Here is a 17,329-nt window from a genome sequence, read left to right as displayed (position 1 = left end):
CTTTGTGATAGGAGGTAATGTGAGCATCATATTAGAACTTGAAGCAAAATTAAAGAAATGTCAGCATTCCTTTCATTTCATTGATGAAACAACTGAGTCCTCTAGATAACACAGCTTAGCGGCACTCCACTACTCCTGGATCCTTCCCTATACAGGATCTTTCCCACTGTTCATTTGCACTTTCCTAGGCAGGAATGCCCACTTTAATAACTAAAAGTCAAAATTGAGGTGCCATTTCTTTTTGATTGACCAGTAGCAGAGAAAACAGATATTTAATCTCCTGAATAAAAAAAAAATGAGTACATTACTATGATTGTCATGTAACTTTCTACATAGACCATTTTAGTGATTGATTATAAATTAGTTTCTTCCTAAAACTTACCATATACCTTTTTGGTAATAAAGTTTCCTATCCTAGCATATAAAGCATTAAGAACACCAATTCCATTTCTTAGGTAGAAAACAATTAAGTGATGAATGCTGGTGAAAACCATTAGTCATGTGAAATTGTATTAAGTTGTTTTAGTAATGAAACAGGGATGGCTTAATGAAGCATGTTTCAATAATAAATAACAATAATAAAGAAAAAAAACTGCATTTGTGCTGCATTGCACTGGACATTTGCCACACATCCCAGAAATCAAAATTGGAAAATATTTTATTTTTAGTGTATATATATACAAAGATAGAAAATGCTTAAAAGAGGTCAAACTACATTTTGGTCATAATCTTTTAAAACAGTCTCACTTCTAATGCAAATATGTGAACTACATAAGTGCCACATTTATTATACATTCATTTGGTGTCTCTGCAGAATGGTAATGTGACTGCTGAGACTCCCACACAGTTGTAATGCTTCAGAAAGAATTTACTCCAGATACTGTGGTTATTTGCACAGAAAATGCTAGGATGAATGAAGTGCTGATATGCCTAAGATTTACCACAGTGTGTGCATCTCAGACTTGAGGCTTCTAATATAATCTGAAAGTTAATGTCCCCTCAAATTCATATGTTGAGATTCTAAACCACAAGGTGATGGTATTAAAAGAGTTTTATGATAGGTGGTTCTGTCATGGGGGAAAAATCTTTCATCAATGGGATTAACACCCTTAGAAAACAAACCTCAAGGACTGAGAGTATAGAGTTTTCCCAGCATGTACAAGGTTCTGGGTTTAATCCCCAGCACTGCAAAAATATAAATAAATAAAATGAACCTCAAAAGTGTTATAATTAGCATATTTCACCATGGGGATACAGCAAGAAGGTGTCTCTATGAATCTGGAAATGAGCTCTCACCAGATACTGAATCCTTCTGACCCTTGATCTTGGACTTTCCAGTCTCCAGAACCATTAGAAATAAATTTCATTGTTTATAAGCAGTTCATACTGTTTTGCTATAGCAGTCCTAATGGACCAAGACAGGCTTCATCTTTAGAACAAAATATTAAAAGAACTCATAACATGAATTGAGACCACCACATAAGAACACAGACCAATATCTCAGGGATGAATCTTCAATAGGCCCAATGGATAAACTGCCTTCTAAAATATGTCACCCACCTAGACTGAAGTTCCCTGTGGCATGTTGTTTACCACCATCTATCCAACACAACCTGGAAAAAGTTGGTCCTTCATATTTGTATCCTCTCTCACTACTCTGTGTCCTTATCTTTTTCTGAGAAGTTTCCCTATTGACATTCTCCTTTTCTAAATCTTGCTCACAAACTCAAAAGGGAGGGACTGTCTATTGTTCTTACTGTAATCCAGTCTTCAACACTAAGAAGTTCTCAAATACTTGCTGAATGAATTACTTATCGAATATATCTTCTTGACCTATGAAATAAGTCAATTAAACCCCTTGGACTATGTTTAATTATGTCCCAACTCTGGTATTGAGCATAACTGGTTATGAATCCTGGCCCTCGCATGTATTAAGTGTGTGACCCTGGCTATGTTATTTAACTTTTATGTTGTTAAGTTGCAGTGGCCAATTTACCTATGCTAGAAATATGTTTCCAAGAATTCTTTTTCTATGACTCAAATTAGGGTTTGTCAAAGATAAATCTGCACAAGATTTGGAAGGCAGAATTGCAGCAGCCGTCATTTTATGCTCTGAACTTTGGGATGGGGCAGATGCTGCCGTAGCTCACACACATTGCCACCGACCTACTGGATCACATTTGGTACAGGGCTGCAGCCAAGGCTCCAAGTCATCAAGCTCCTGTCTCATTACCTCAGATCTGAGCCAGGTGCATATGCAACTGTGCAGTCAAAGGGGCCTGTTCCTCCTATACCACTGACTTTAGAGGTTGATGGATATCGATTGGTCTCCAGGCATCACCAGGGACCCAAGTCTGTCCCTGCTAATCCCTATTTTATGTCCATATTTCCTGTCTGACTGCCTTCTCTGCTGACAGCAAAGTCAACATCAGATGCAGAAGAAGCAGCCTTAGAGGTACTGTTTATCCATTTCCTTTAATTGGTTAAGTTCATAATTCTGTATCAGTGATTCTTTTCCTCTGATTTGACCTATATGATACCCTTTCCAAATGTTTATCTTATCATCTGTACTATCTATAAGGAAACAGTACCATTACTTTCTCAAAGTTTTGATGATTAAATGAATTAATTCATGTGCATCATTTGTTTGGTACCTGGCACATAGCTTTTCAATAGATAATAAAAACTCACTCCTGGGATCCATCAATTCTGCTGATATGTGTGCACATATTAGGAACTGCCCATATATTCATCAGATTTATAGTTTACCTCTCCATTTCTATTTTGTCATGAAAAACACATAAGGGAAGATTGTCTATTTGATTGATAACCTGTTGATTAATAAAAGAAAGCCTGGATTTAGCTTTCTTATGCATGTTGGTATGAAGATTTGCTTTGGTTTTTTTCTGTTTGAGGTTTTGTTGTTTTGAGAAATTCATAGATAAAACTCAACAATATTCCAAGAATTATATATTCAGATGAATATGAATATAAATAAATTCCATACCAAAAGTTCTCTAAAATTTATGCCCTACAAAAACCATCATACAGGGTATTCTATACTATTTGCCCAATCCCAGTTTTACTAATATTCTATCAGCCCAAATGTTTAATAAGACCACTGTAAGAGGAATAGGAGCAGTAAATATTATCAAAATCTTGATGCTCAAAATAGGAAAATCTCCTATGCTTAAATGAGGGATATATCTTCTTAAACAATGTTTTAGACAATAAGATGGGCCTAGAATAGTAAGAGCACACATTCCAACTAAGCAATATCTTTTGGGAATAGAATACACAAATGGAGCATAATAATGGTTAATAAGTACTACTTGTGGGATATAATAAATATAATAGACTTATCATCTCCAAAGACCATAATGCTGTCTTCCTTGTCCTTTGTTACAAGATGGCAGACACAATATGAATTCTCACTTATAATGCTAATACAAATCCTAGGGATAAACATGAACACCCACATGTAAGATTTACAGAGATGCCTAAAATTTTAATTAAAATGCTAAAAATCATTGGTGTGATATTAAATGTAGCTTTATGTGACTGAGTTTTTAACATTGGTAATCAAGAGTTTGTTTGCACCTAGGACTTATTTTGCAAAATATATTAGTTATCTTCTGAATTAAAGGTAACAGTCTTGCATTTATGTTTAATTGAAATATATTACCACCTTAGTGTGATGAAAACATCAGATATTTCTACTAACATATAAAAGATTATCATCCTATTGGAAAATAAGATTGCAGAATACAGAAAATAACAAAAATAAAAGAATTTAATGAAAAGGCTTAAAATCCTATTTTTTTTTCCTAAGAAGTACATAAACTTATAATTACTGCCTTTTACAAAATACTTCAGCTTTTGGATGTTCTAATTTGAAATAAAGCCCTAATCAAACCTATCACTTTGTTACCAATATAATAGAATCACTTGGATGTGACCTCTTTGGTAAAAATTACATTCGGACACTAAGAAATTCTGGTGCATATGTATTTCATCTCCTTTTATATAACAGGAGGCAATATTTTTGTTTTGTATCATATTCACCCACACTACATACTCTATCAAGTACATATCTGTGTGTCTGTTTTTTGATGCCTATATTCATTCATTGGTTACCAGAAGCAGACAGTCTTCAAGTCCTCAGAAACTGTCTCACTGCTTAGTAACAGGAATCAAAACATGCAATTCCAAGACACAGATTTTAGAAAGGCAGAGAGTATAGAGTAGCAGATTGCATCATTGGTGACCACTGGTAGCAATATTAATGTTCCCTCCTAATAAACATCCACCCCTCTCCGACTCTTAACCAGCAAACTCGAGATTTTCAGTCAGAAAAGCAAAGGCAAGCCTCCAGTCATCCATTTTGTCTTTATTTTTCTGCCTAGCATCTCCCTGTGCATTCTTTCCTACAGCATATACAGTTGGAAGTCAATTTAACACTCAAATTCCAATTTTAGCTTAAATTTGGTGACTTCTTTCCATCAGGTGCCCTTAAAACAGTTCCTGACTACCCTGAGAACTGCCTTCCTGGTTACAAAGACTTCTTACAAATTCAATTAGAAATTGAATGGATAAAATTTGAAGTAGAAAGTGCTTCAGAATTTCAAACTATTAACACCTACTCTAAAAATAATAACAGAGTTAAACAGTTTGGATGGTCACTTCCTTAACAAAGTTTGCTGTTTTGCTATCCATTAGGCAGATATGTGCAACTGTAAACTGTGAGTTCTTGACTGTCTTTGGTATCAACTCTATTCTTTAATCCCTCAAATATGCTAAGAAACTGGTATCGTTCTCTGGGTGCAGTGAAATGAAGTCATATGAGTTTCCAAAAAGAATACCAACTGCCTTCTGTTGAACTTCATCATTGGCCTTTTCCTGATTTTAAGAAGCTGCCATATAAAGGCTCATTCTCACGAAATGCCTTTGGACATTAAAATATTTGAAAAAAATTTCAAATCCCATGTTACGATGAATAAACACCAAAAACCCATAACAGAATAAAAGGTTTATATTTTTGTTTCCAACTTCTTACTAAAAGTGCAATCTATAAGAGATAAAGTTCCCTGAATAATGCACAATTGAAAACTCTTCTTTAGTCTGAATGTTCAGATAATTTAGAAGACAAAAAGGGGACAGTAAATAAGAAAGAGATTTGATTATTATGACTGGGTGAAAGCTTTGTACACTACCATTTAATTGTATTCTCCCAATAAATATCCACTAGTTATCTCAACTCAGGCAGCTGCTCATTCTTTTGCTTCACAAAGATTGAGTACACATTGAGGAAAAATGTATGTTATTTAGGAAGTAATAGCACAGTAAGGTTTTATGGGGCATAAATACAGAAACCATTTTTCTTGAATATTATTCCTTCAGAACACAACCCACATCTTACTTTCATAGAATCTAAGGTCTATTTTCCAAACCTCTAATTTTAATCTTTTCAATAACACCATTGACAGTTGGTCCTGTGTCTATTTGAAAAATTCTAGGGATGAAGCATTTGAGTTGGACCCACCCATCCATTTTAGGACAATTATAATTAATAAATCCTGTCATGGGTGGGAGGGAATAAGGCAAAAATTCTGCTTCCTAGAAACATATTTCCTCTATATCATCATAATTGAGCAAAAATACACAAGTTTTTCTTCCCATTAGAACTATACAAGAAGGACTAAATATTCAGTTAATTGAAGATAGGGTGTTCACAACTCGAGAAAGCTCAAATTGAATATGTCCATTTCTTCCAATTGCCCTCACATTATTAACTTCTTTTCACCCACTGTCTTACATTTTAACTGCTGTAACAACATACTTGAGATAGAGCAGTTCATAAATAATAGGCAGTGATTGTTTCACTCAGCTTTTTCGCTGCTGTGACTAAAAGATCTGACCAGAACAATTGTAGAGGAGGAAAGTTTGAGGGCTCACAGTTTCAGAGATCTCAGTCCATAGACAGCAGGTTCCATTCCTTGGGTGTGAGGTGAGGCTGGCTATCATGGCAAAGAGCATGGCATAAGGGAACAGCTCACATGACGATCAGGAAGCAGAGAGAGAGACTCCATTCACCAGATACAAAATATATATCCCAAAGCCACACTCCCAGTACCCACCTCATCCAGCCACACCCTACCTGCCTTCAGCTACTACTCAGTTAATCCCCACCACTAATTGTGTTAAAGCTCTCATAACACAATCATTTCTCCTCTGAACTTTCTTGCATTGTCTCATACATGAGTTTTGGGGGGACACCTCACATCCAAACCATAACAGTGATTTCTTCCAGTTTTGGAGGATGGGAAATACAAAATCAAAGTGCAAGCATTAAGTTTCTGGTGAGGGTTTTCTTGCTGTGTCCTCACATGGCACAAGAGTATAAAGGGAGAAAGGCAGCTCCCCATGCTGCTTCTGCAAGGGCACTCATAACATCCCTGAAGGTGTATCATGGCAGCCAAGTTTCAATATCTGAATTTTGAAGGACACATTCAGACCATAGCACCCTGCTCTTATATAACTCTACCACTTGAGAACAGCACCATTACTTCTTAATGACACAGGGAATGTTACCTAACCACTTCAATCTCTAGAAAATAAGGTCATAAAATAGGGATAATGCTCTTAAACTGAGATCTGAGAATTAAAACTCAGGGACCAGCACATAATAGTTTAAATACATTCAGCATATAAAATTTGCAAGCAAAGTATTTTGAACCCAAGCATAATTTTTTTAAATGACTCTTCTGGACAGACCACCAGTTAATATCTTGGAGAGAACATGACTAGTAGAGGAAGGGCTAGAAAACTAAGAAAGTTGACCTGGTACTAATATATCTTAAAAAAATATGTAAATTAATATTATAAATAGGAAAAACAATTGGTAAAATATATCAATTTGCAAACCTTTTGAAGAAATGATTCTTAGAAGAAGCCAGAATGACTAATACTATAATGTTTCTGCCTACACATCTCACACCAAATGCATGGGTTCTTTCCATACCAACAAGTTATTCATTCATTCATTTATATACAAATTTATATATCAATCATATAACATAAAATTTTGAGAAAAATAAATTTTTATTGACTAGAGTCATCATGATGTACAAGAGCTCTCCTAAACTTACTGCTCCTAACTAAATTTTTTTATCTTTTGACCAACATATTCCCACTACCACCTCCCTTCCAAGCCTAGTAACCACCATTTTACTCTCTACTTCTACTAGTTCAACATTTCCAGATTCCACATATAAACAAGACTATGCTGTATTTGTCTCTCTGTGTCAGGCAAATGTCACTTGATATAATATATCCTCCAGGTTTGTCTATGTTGTTAAAAATAGCAAGATTTCATTTTTTCTTAAGGCTAAATAGTATTCTATCGTGTATATACCACATTTTCTTTATCCATACATGTAGTGATGGACACTTAGGTTGATTCCATATCTTGGCTACTATGAATAGTGCAGCAATGTGTATCTCTTTGACATACTGATTTCATTTTCTTTGGATATGTGCCTAGTAATAGAATTGTTAGAACATACAATAGCTCTATTTTTTTTTTTTTTGAGGAATCTCTTTACCATTTTTCTTAATGGCAATACGAATTTATGCTACCAGAAACATCATTTGAGCTCCCTTTTCTCCATATCCTCTAGAACATTTGTTATCTTTCATCTTCTTGACAGTAATCATTCTAACAGGTATAAAGTGATATCATTATAGCATTAACTTGTACTTGTCCTATGATTAGTGATGTTGAACATTTTTTCATTCATTTATTGGTCATTTGTATATTTTCTTTTAAGAAATATCTATTCTGGGCCTTTGTACATTTTTTATTTATTTTTTGAGTTGAAGTTCTTATATGTTTTAGATAGTAATTCCTTATCAGATATATGGCTTACAAATATTTTTCCCATTTTTTAATTGTCTCTTCACTCTGATGATCATTTCCTTTGCTGTACAGAAGCTTCACAGTTTAATGTAATCCTATTTGTCTATTTTTTGCTTTTGTTGCCTATGCTTTTGGGGTCAGATCCAAAAAACATCATTGTCCAGAGCAATGTCATGGAGCTTTTCCCCTACATTTTCTTCTAGAAGTTTTTACAGTTTTGGTTTTAAGTTTGTTTTTGGTTCATTTTGAGTTAATTTTTTGTGCATGGTGTCAAATAATGGATTCATTTCAGTCTTCATGTAGATATCCAGATTTCCCAAAACCATTCACTGAAGAAACCATCCTTTCCCCAATGTGTGTTCTTGGCACCTTTGTTGAAAATGAATTTATTTTAAATGCAATTGACCACCATAAAGGCATGAATTTATTTCTGGCTCTCTGTACCACTGGACTGCGAGTCTGGTTTTGTGCCAATATCTTACTGTTTTGGTTACTGTAGCTTTGCAGTATATTTTGAAGCAAGGTCCTGTTTTGTTCTTTTTTCTCTTGAAGGTTTTTTTTCTTAAACATTTTTATTTAGAAAAATTGAGGACATAATACAAGAAAAAGAAAACATCTCTTTTCAACCAGAATGTTGATGTAACTTATTCTTGGAATTAATCCTTTCAAATCATATTCCTTAGAAAATTATCTGAGATCTGAGCATCAACACAGATAAAGCCTCCTAGTAAAGAGAGTAATGATCATTTTTAGAGCTCTGGCAACTTCCACATTTCTGAAAACAAGGGATTATCTCAAAGGATCTCATATCTAAATTGAAAATACAGGAAATAATTAACAGTGACATTTTCTTACAGCATATCTAACCTGCCAGATGTACAAGCAGAAGGACCACCCAGAGCATCCTTTAGTTAAATGCTAAATGCCTAAGAAAGAAAATCCAATGTTATAAACTTCCCATCACACATATATGAATGTACTATAAAAATCAGAGTGCTTTCCAGTTCCCTGGAAAACACCATACACTTGCAAAGTGTATCAGCCCTGCCTTGAAACAGTAGGACTTATGCTGTGAGCCATCCTAAACCAGAAGCATTGAGCAGGAGGTGAAGCTTCAAATGCTATAATACAAACATAGAATCTTTGAAGCAGAATAAACTGCCAAATTTCTTCAGATCTCAGCTTGAAATGTCCAATTGGCTATTGAGATTTTCAAAAGCCAATGTATGGATTACAATTATTCATTAACTAAAGTTCAAATGTCCCTGCTTTGGAAAACAAGCAGCCCATTATTTCATTCTAGTCCCAACTACTCAAAATAATGATCACTTCTTACTCAAACCAGGAGCACCTCCCAGAGTACTGTAAGCATTTGGATTAAATGAAACTGTAAAATCAGTTGAAGCACTTTCTGCCAGTCTATTCATCAGAATATCCACAGGCAGTTACATGGAAAACTGGAAACACTCCAATAAAATGTATAAGAAAGGATTCTTCCCTTTCATTGAGTTGGGAGGAGCTAGACAAGTTCTAATCCCATCCCTGCTTGTTACTGATGAAGCAACTTGTTTGCACACCACCACCCAGCTTGTTTAGGGTAAAGCTGAAGCAGGAACCTGTCACAGAAGCCTAGTTCAGTTTTCACTAACACAGAAACACATCCTGATTTCACCTGAGTTTCCTCCTCTTATCTGGTAAAGAGCAAAAGCACTGGTAGACTCATTTTATAAGCCACCATAAAAATCATTGTGAAATACTGGCTATTTTCATTCCAGGGAAGATGGAAAGATGCCACATGAGTACTGAACTGACAATCCAACACATTCATGGGTAATACAGGAGTACAGGGAGAAACTGCAAGGGGAAAAAACACCTCGGGTTTAACCATGGGAGGATGAAAAACATTAATTGCCACTTTGGGCTTCTTCCTCAAAGGTCCTCCCGAACTGGTTTTTCAAGTGTAAAGAAAGGGACTAGACAAGCCACAACTGCCCATGGCATGTTTTCCTGCCTAGTATATCTATGTGTGCCTCACCCTCTGCTTTCTCAAGACTGGTTTCTGGTTGCTGGCCTCTATGCAGAGTATGGATCACAGAGGATGGCAGAAGAGGACCAAGGGGTGGTAGCACCAGAAGACAAGCTCAGCAGCTTTAGTGTATCTATGTTGTGCTAGTGTTTCTCTCAATTCCAATTGTGTAATTTTTAAGAGGGAGTCGCTTGCCTGACTTTCAGTTGAGAGCAACTTGGGTGCTTAGCTGGCTTGTTCCCTCTAGGGCTGGTTCTGGTTTTCATTTTCCCTTTACCCTTTGAAGCAGTAGCCCACATATCTGGAACTACTGCAGTAGTTCCCACCCTCACTGTTCAATGAAACCCTGTGTTTGTACATTCCTGGTGTTGGTCAAGATTAATGGCTTCTATACATCAAAGGAAATGATTAAGAACATGATGAAAGCCTACAGAATAGGAGAAAAAAAATCTTTGCTAGATCCTCATATAGGGGATTAATATCCAGAATATAAAAAGAACCAAAAAACTTAACACGCCCAATTAAAAATGGACAAAGTACTAAACAAACTCTCAAAAGAAGAAACACAAGTGGCCAAGAAATATATGAAAAAGTGTTCAGCATTTGTAGCAATCAAGGAAATGCAAATCAAAACTGTACTAATATTTCATCTCACTCCAATCAGAATGATAATGATCAAGAATACAAACAATAATAAATGCTGGGGAGGTTGTGGAGAGAAAGAAGCACTTGTACATTGTTGGAAATATTGCAAACCAGTATAACCACTCTGGAAAGCAGTATGGAGATTTCTCAAAACATTAGGAATGGATCCACCATTGACATACTACAGTGACATAGTCAATCAATGTTCACAGCAGCACAATTCTCAGTAGCTAAATTATGGAATCAACCCAGATACCCATCAATAGATAAATAGATTATGAAAATGTAGTGTATATATACACAATGGAATGTTACTCATACTCCATAAAGAATGAAATAATGGCAGTTGCTGGCAAATGGATAGAACTAGAGAACATCATGCTAAGTGAAATAAGCCAAATGCAGAAAGCCAAAGGTTGAATGTTTTCTCTCACATGCACAAGTTAAAGCAAAATGGGGAAGGAGGAGCAGATCAGATATCGAAGATACAGGGAAGATCCTGGAGTTGAAGGAGATCAAATGGGAGGGAGGAGGGACAGGAAAGGGGAAGAAATGCTGAATGCATTTACCAAAATCACTCTGTGGACATATATCACTATACCACAATGAACTTTACCTTTATGTATATTTATAAAGCACAATTCAAAAATAAATGAGTGAAAGGAAGATTAGTAGAGTTGAAGAAAGAGAAATGGGGGGAGGAGGAGAAAGGGAAGCAGGAGGGAATGGAAAATGCAATGGAGAAAATAAAATTTCATGTATGTATGACTCTGTCCAAATGAATGCAACTGCTATGTTTAATGCTCTAATTAAAAAAAAATAATAATGGCTTTGTTATTCATTTCTCCAGCAGTTTCGGCACTGTTAACTTCACTGAGAATTTTAAAGTTAAATCTAAAATGAGGGGTAGAATCTCTCCCAGCATATTCCAGGAGATAAAAAGACTTTATCTTGAAACAGGGTAAGAAGGTCTGCATTGTGGAGGCTGGCTTCAAACTTGAAATCCTCCTGGGATCCAAGTTACTGGGATCATACTTCGTTTTTTAAATAAACACCAGCTATTCATGCATCACAGTCACAGTTTTCTTTTTAATATCTCATTCAAATTAATACCTTAAAAATCTTTAATATTTACTTTAGCCTCAGTCTAATAAAAATCTGTCCAATCATAGATTTCGGATTTATGTGCATTTTCTACTTTATATTACATTTAAATCTATGTAACCACCCAGTTAAGTTCACCGAAAGTACAGCATCTTCAGTGTCAACAGTAGGACATATCAATTTCAGGAAACACTGAATTAATCAAATTAAAGCATGCTGTGAGGCAGGAATGACAAACTTGTCAGGAAAAAAAAAGAGCAAAATTAAATAATATTAGGTAGAAAGACTTGACCAAACTAGGCTGGCTTTTTGATGATGTTTTGTTTTTGTTTTGTTTTTTGACATGGGGAAAAAAAAAAAAAAACAGGAAGCAAAGAAAGGTGGGAAAATTAGAGCAATGCACAGGAGAAATTTGTCAGGAATAAACAGGATACATTAGAGACCAAGGGCCTAGATTTGAGACCAGAAAACTGTATACACAATGGGTCAGATAGTGAGAACCTGTACCAACTGATAGACTCAAAATAGGAGGAAAGGATGAAGAGCTCTATTGTAGTGAAAAAGACAAACAAGAACCAGAGAGGAAAAGGAAGCTGAAGGAGACAATGTCAAAGATGACTAGAAGTTTCACACACCAGGAACTGCTCATTGGGAGATAGCATGAGGATTTTGAGATAAATTCAAATGAAATTGCCCAGTAAACATTTAATGACATAGTTCAGGAGTTTTTGAGAAGAACTGACTACATTGATCTGGGAGTTATCAGCAGAAATTTGATAGATATATGGAATGGATATACACCTTAAGATGAAATCAAGAACAAAGTAGTTAGAATCCAAATGGAATCAGCTGAGGAGGTCTTTTGTCAACAATTTTTTTTTTAATTTTGTACTGGAGATTGAATCCAGGGGTGCTCTACCACTGAGCTACATCCCCGGCCCTCTTAATTTTTTTCATTCATTGGTGCTTTTAGTTACATTTAACATTGGGGTTCATTTTTTTAGTTAGTTTCTCTGTGATATACATCATGGTGAAATTTACTGTGCTATATTCATATAGGTACATAGGAAAGCTGGGTCAAATTCATCCCTCTGATCTTCCCTTATTCCATCCCTCCGATCTTCCCTTATTCCATCCCTCCTTCCTCCCCTCAGTTCCCTTCCTTTACTCCACTGATATTTCTTCTATTTTAATGGAATCCCTCACCTACTTTTTTTTTTTTTTTTTTTTTTTTTTCCTTATTTTGGACTAGCTTCTGAATATCAGACAAAACATTCAACCTTTGACTTTCTGGATTTGGCTTATTTCACTTAGCGTGATGATCTCCAGTTCCATTCATTTACCACCAAATGCCATAATTTCATTTTTTTATGGCTGAGTAAAATTCCATTATGTATATGTACCACATTTTCTTTACTCATTCATCTGCTGAAGGGCACATAGTTTGATTCCATAGCTTTAGCCTTTTATTATTTTGAGACAAGTTCTCACTAAATTGCTGAGGCTGACCTTGAATATATGATCCTCCTGCCTCAACCTCCTAAGTCACTGGGATCATAGGTGTGTGCCACCAACCTTAGTTATTAACAACTTTTAAAATATGCTCTCAAGTAGATTCTTCAACCTTAGTGGGATATTATATCGGAAAACTTTAAAAATTACTGGGTCCAGACCCCACCCTAGACTAATTAATTCAGATATCTGGGACCATGGCATTAATATTTTCCCCTGTTAAAGATTCTGAGAATTTCGGAAAATTCTAGACATGTAACAAACTAAGTCAGAAATCTAGATACTACACCACATGAATGGAAATATTAAAGAGCAACCCAACTTTCTAGAGCATTTTCTATATGAAGATTAAAAAAAAAAGTACATGAATATATTGTTATTTTATACAAATAGGATTTCCAATATTTTTGCTTTTAATGAATTTACCAGTTTCACAACTTTTTTCACTTTAACATTTAGTTGTTTCAGTTAAAGAGTCATTTAGCATCTCTATTCTGGACAATCACTTTTAATAGGATAAAAATTATATTTATCTCTACATTGACAAATTCTCTTATTTCTCAGAGTTCCTAAGATTATATGGCCTAGTAAGATTTTTCATTGTATATTTTAAAATGTTTTCTTTATATATTTTTGGATGTTGTCCACACAATGTTTTCAGAGGTAATCTTAACTTAGGGACTCTTTTTAGTTTTTTTAATCTTAGATATACATGATAGTAGAGTATATTTTGATATAGTGTACATACATGGAGTATAACTTATTCTAATTAATCTCATTCCTGTGGTAGGGACTCAAAATTTATAAATTATTTGTAAAATTATATGAATAAATTTCAAAAGAAACTAGTAAAAGTTTAAACTTTTTTTTTTTTTTTTTTTTTTTTTGCAAGGGTGGGGGCAGTGACTGGGGATAAAACCAGGGGCACTTTACCACTGAGCTACATCCTCAGCTCTTTTTCTTTTTTTATTTTGCGACAGGGTCTCACCAAGTTGCTTAAGGCCTTAAGTTACTGAAGCTGGTCTCAAACTTGTGATTCTCCTGCCTCGGCCTCTTGAGTTGCTGGAATTACTATAGGCATGTACCACTGCATGTAGCTGGATTCTTTTCTAAAAGTGTTTTGTTGGTGGTTTTTTTAGTAACATTACCTTAGAAGGGAAAGGAGTAAGTTTCTAAAACACTAATCCTAAATTCAACTTGTCCACAAGGGCATAACAGTGCCTCTGTTCCTTCAATTGCCCTGAAAAGTATACCTGATGTCCCTCTGAAAGCTGTTTCCTGATGTGAATTTGGATGAGTAAAGGTAAACCATTAAAATTATTTGTACGGATAAGGCTTATAGAAAATTATTCAAGTCATTTGTCTACTTCCCAGAAGAAACTGCCCCAGAGAGTTAAAAATCACTTCCTAAAAACTCAGTAAATTGCATTAATGATTTAAGATCTTATGTTTTTGCCAGGTAACAATGATAATAATGCCTTATCCTACATAGGAAATACCAAGATGATGAAACCGAGTCCAAAAAAACAGCTAAATGACTTAAGGTTATAGAACTTGTTCTAAAATAATTACGAGGTCAATTTGTTAAATTGTAAATTAACCACTTACAATTATAAATTAATAATTCACAATTTAACAATTTAGGGTTAGAAGAAATCCACTAAGAAATCAACATGCAGGGAAGTTATAAATGCTACATCAGAAGTTTACACTTAGAAATCAAAATTTTTACCTCATGAATTTTCCTGCATATTTTATTAATGAACACACCTTGTGCCATGATGTCCCTGCCACACAGCCTTTCAAATGTTTGAGGATAGTGGTTAGTTCCTCTGGTTAGCACTCTTTTGAAGACCAACACCCCCCTCATTTATCTGTTCCTCATATGGACCTTCTCCTGGTTACTCATCCCTGAAATCCTGCGCTGTCCCTTTTCTGAGCTCATACTCTGCAGAATTAAACACGACACTTCAAAAGCAGTTCAATGAAACTGAGATCAATATCACCTACTTCATTTTGGATATATCTTTATCAGTGCTGATTTCTGACTTTTTTTCATATCCAAGTCCCATTCTGAATTCACTGTTGATGCTCCCTCTTAATAACCTCAAGTCCTTCTCACAGTTGCTATTTAAGCCAATAGCCAGTCCTATGAGACAATTGATTTTGTTTCTTTTACAGGAAGTTAGATAACTTTAAAGTCCCTTTTAACTCAGAGTTGCCAAGACCTGACAAAAGCACATGGAACCAACCTCTACACAGAAATCACTGAATATCATACAGTGAAGCACTTGGGCCTTAGTGCTCATCCTATGTGAAAGTTTCAGGAAGTTTATATGGTGACTTAAACACAAAAGGAATATTTTCATAATGATTCTTTTGTCTTCAAAGGTTTTCCAAAGTCATCATGGGGCACTCTTGCAAATTGTATAAAATGAAGCCATGGTCTCCAGAAATGCGTCCTTGGTTTTAAAGACTGATTTTCACTTGACTTGGGAAGAATAATTGGTGTTTTTATCATGCCAAGGATTCAAGGGTCATCAGAGCCATTTCCACTTTTCATGAGGAGGCAAAATTCACACTGCATCTTATATATAGACAGGGACTTGGCAGGATGAATAGAAGGACTGAAGTTTCTCCAACTCCGAGTCAAACTTTTGTGATCTCAAACAACAGCACACACTGAATGAATGGGCAGAACCAGCCTGTGCAACTGTGAGGGAACAGCATCGCTTAATTGAGAAAGCCAGAATGATCAAAGTTGAAACAGAAGCTGGAAGAAAAGAAAAGATGAAGACAGAGAGGAAGTAGAAATTTGAAGGGAAAAAAAAATAATAGTTGTCAAAATGTTAGAATTACAGAGTAGAAAGAGTTAGAAAGAGATTGGGAGGAGGAAGAATAGAGGATGATTTTTGAAAAATGGTGGAGAGACATCACAGAAAACTGCTAGAATAGAACAGAACAGTTGGGGTACAAGAGCTAAGAATTCCTGTTTATAGGAGAATTTTTAATACACAAATATTGTCCTATGTTTAAAATTAGCTTAATATGAAATTGGGATGTTTTAAATTAGGAAAAAGAAGTGCTGATGAGCTATTGCACAATAGGGTAACTAAATAACAATAATGAACTGTACATTCAAAAACTAGAAGGACTTTGAAAGGTTTTACCATGAAGAAATGATAAAGGAGATGTTTAAAGTGATTTAGACATTATATAATGTATACATGTATTTTAACATCACATTATTCCCCTTAATATGAACAATTTTGTTTCCTATAGTTAAAAAATAAATTTAAAGCCAGGTGTGGTAGTGCATGCCTATAATCCTGGATGCTCAGGAGGCTGAGGCAGGAGGACCACAAGTTGAAGACCAACCTCAGCAATTGAGTGAGGCTCTAAGGAATTTAGTAAGACCCTGTCTCAAAATCAAAAACAAAAAGAAGTGGGGATATAGCTCAGTGATAAACCACCCCTGGGTTAGATCCCAGGTACCAAAAAATACCTACATAATAATGTCATTATTATTAAAATAATAACATTAAAATATAAAAGGTTTTACTTTTAGGAATGCAGGCTAAATGAGCCCGGGGGATAGTCATTTATTAAGAAAGCAGGATTTTTCAACCTTAGCAGGACATTTTAATCATTTAAAGCACTTAGAAAGACTGTTTACATTTTTTTCTACTTGATTTCTTTTATAGCCAATTTTTTTTTTAACTTTGTTGGTGAATTAAAAAAAAATCCACAGTTATGCTTTTAGTTAAAAGCTTAACACAGAATTGTTACTAGTGTTGCAGAAAATCATCTCTAGCTTCATTAAGTAATTCTGGAGGGCTTGAATGTCAAGGCATCTTCCTTCCTTTGCAATTCCTGTATAATTTTCACTTTAAATTTTTTATGTCACATCATGAAATACTGCTTCAGTATTTCTACACTGAATCAACACTTCAATTCCCAATTAAAATGATCTACCCATTGAGAAAGAATAATTTCAAAATCTACCTGGGTAACCAGTCTCAAGTTCAAGTATCTCACTACTACCAACAGACCAGAGGAAAAAAAGATAACAATTTAAAATAGTGAAAGGAAATTACTGGTTTCTGAGAAAAGCATGACATTCA

General features: G+C 35.1%; 1 long non-coding RNA gene across 1 annotated transcript in view; it reads left to right on the top strand.

Moving 5' to 3' along the window:
- Positions 1-12,808, top strand: part of LOC306670159 — a 40,434-nt gene extending 27,626 nt beyond the window's left edge. Inside the window, exon 4 of the long non-coding RNA XR_013766331.1 lies at positions 9,854-12,808. This is a non-coding gene — a long non-coding RNA (uncharacterized lncRNA). The remainder of the gene's footprint in view (positions 1-9,853) is intronic.
- Positions 12,809-17,329: the final 4,521 nt, after the last annotated feature.

Source organism: Sciurus vulgaris (genome assembly GCF_902686455.1).
Source record: "Sciurus vulgaris genome assembly, chromosome: 9".
NCBI classification, from domain to species: Eukaryota; Metazoa; Chordata; class Mammalia; order Rodentia; family Sciuridae; genus Sciurus; species Sciurus vulgaris.
Note: the sequence above shows the minus strand (reverse complement) of the source record. Positions and strands in the feature narration are given on the sequence as shown.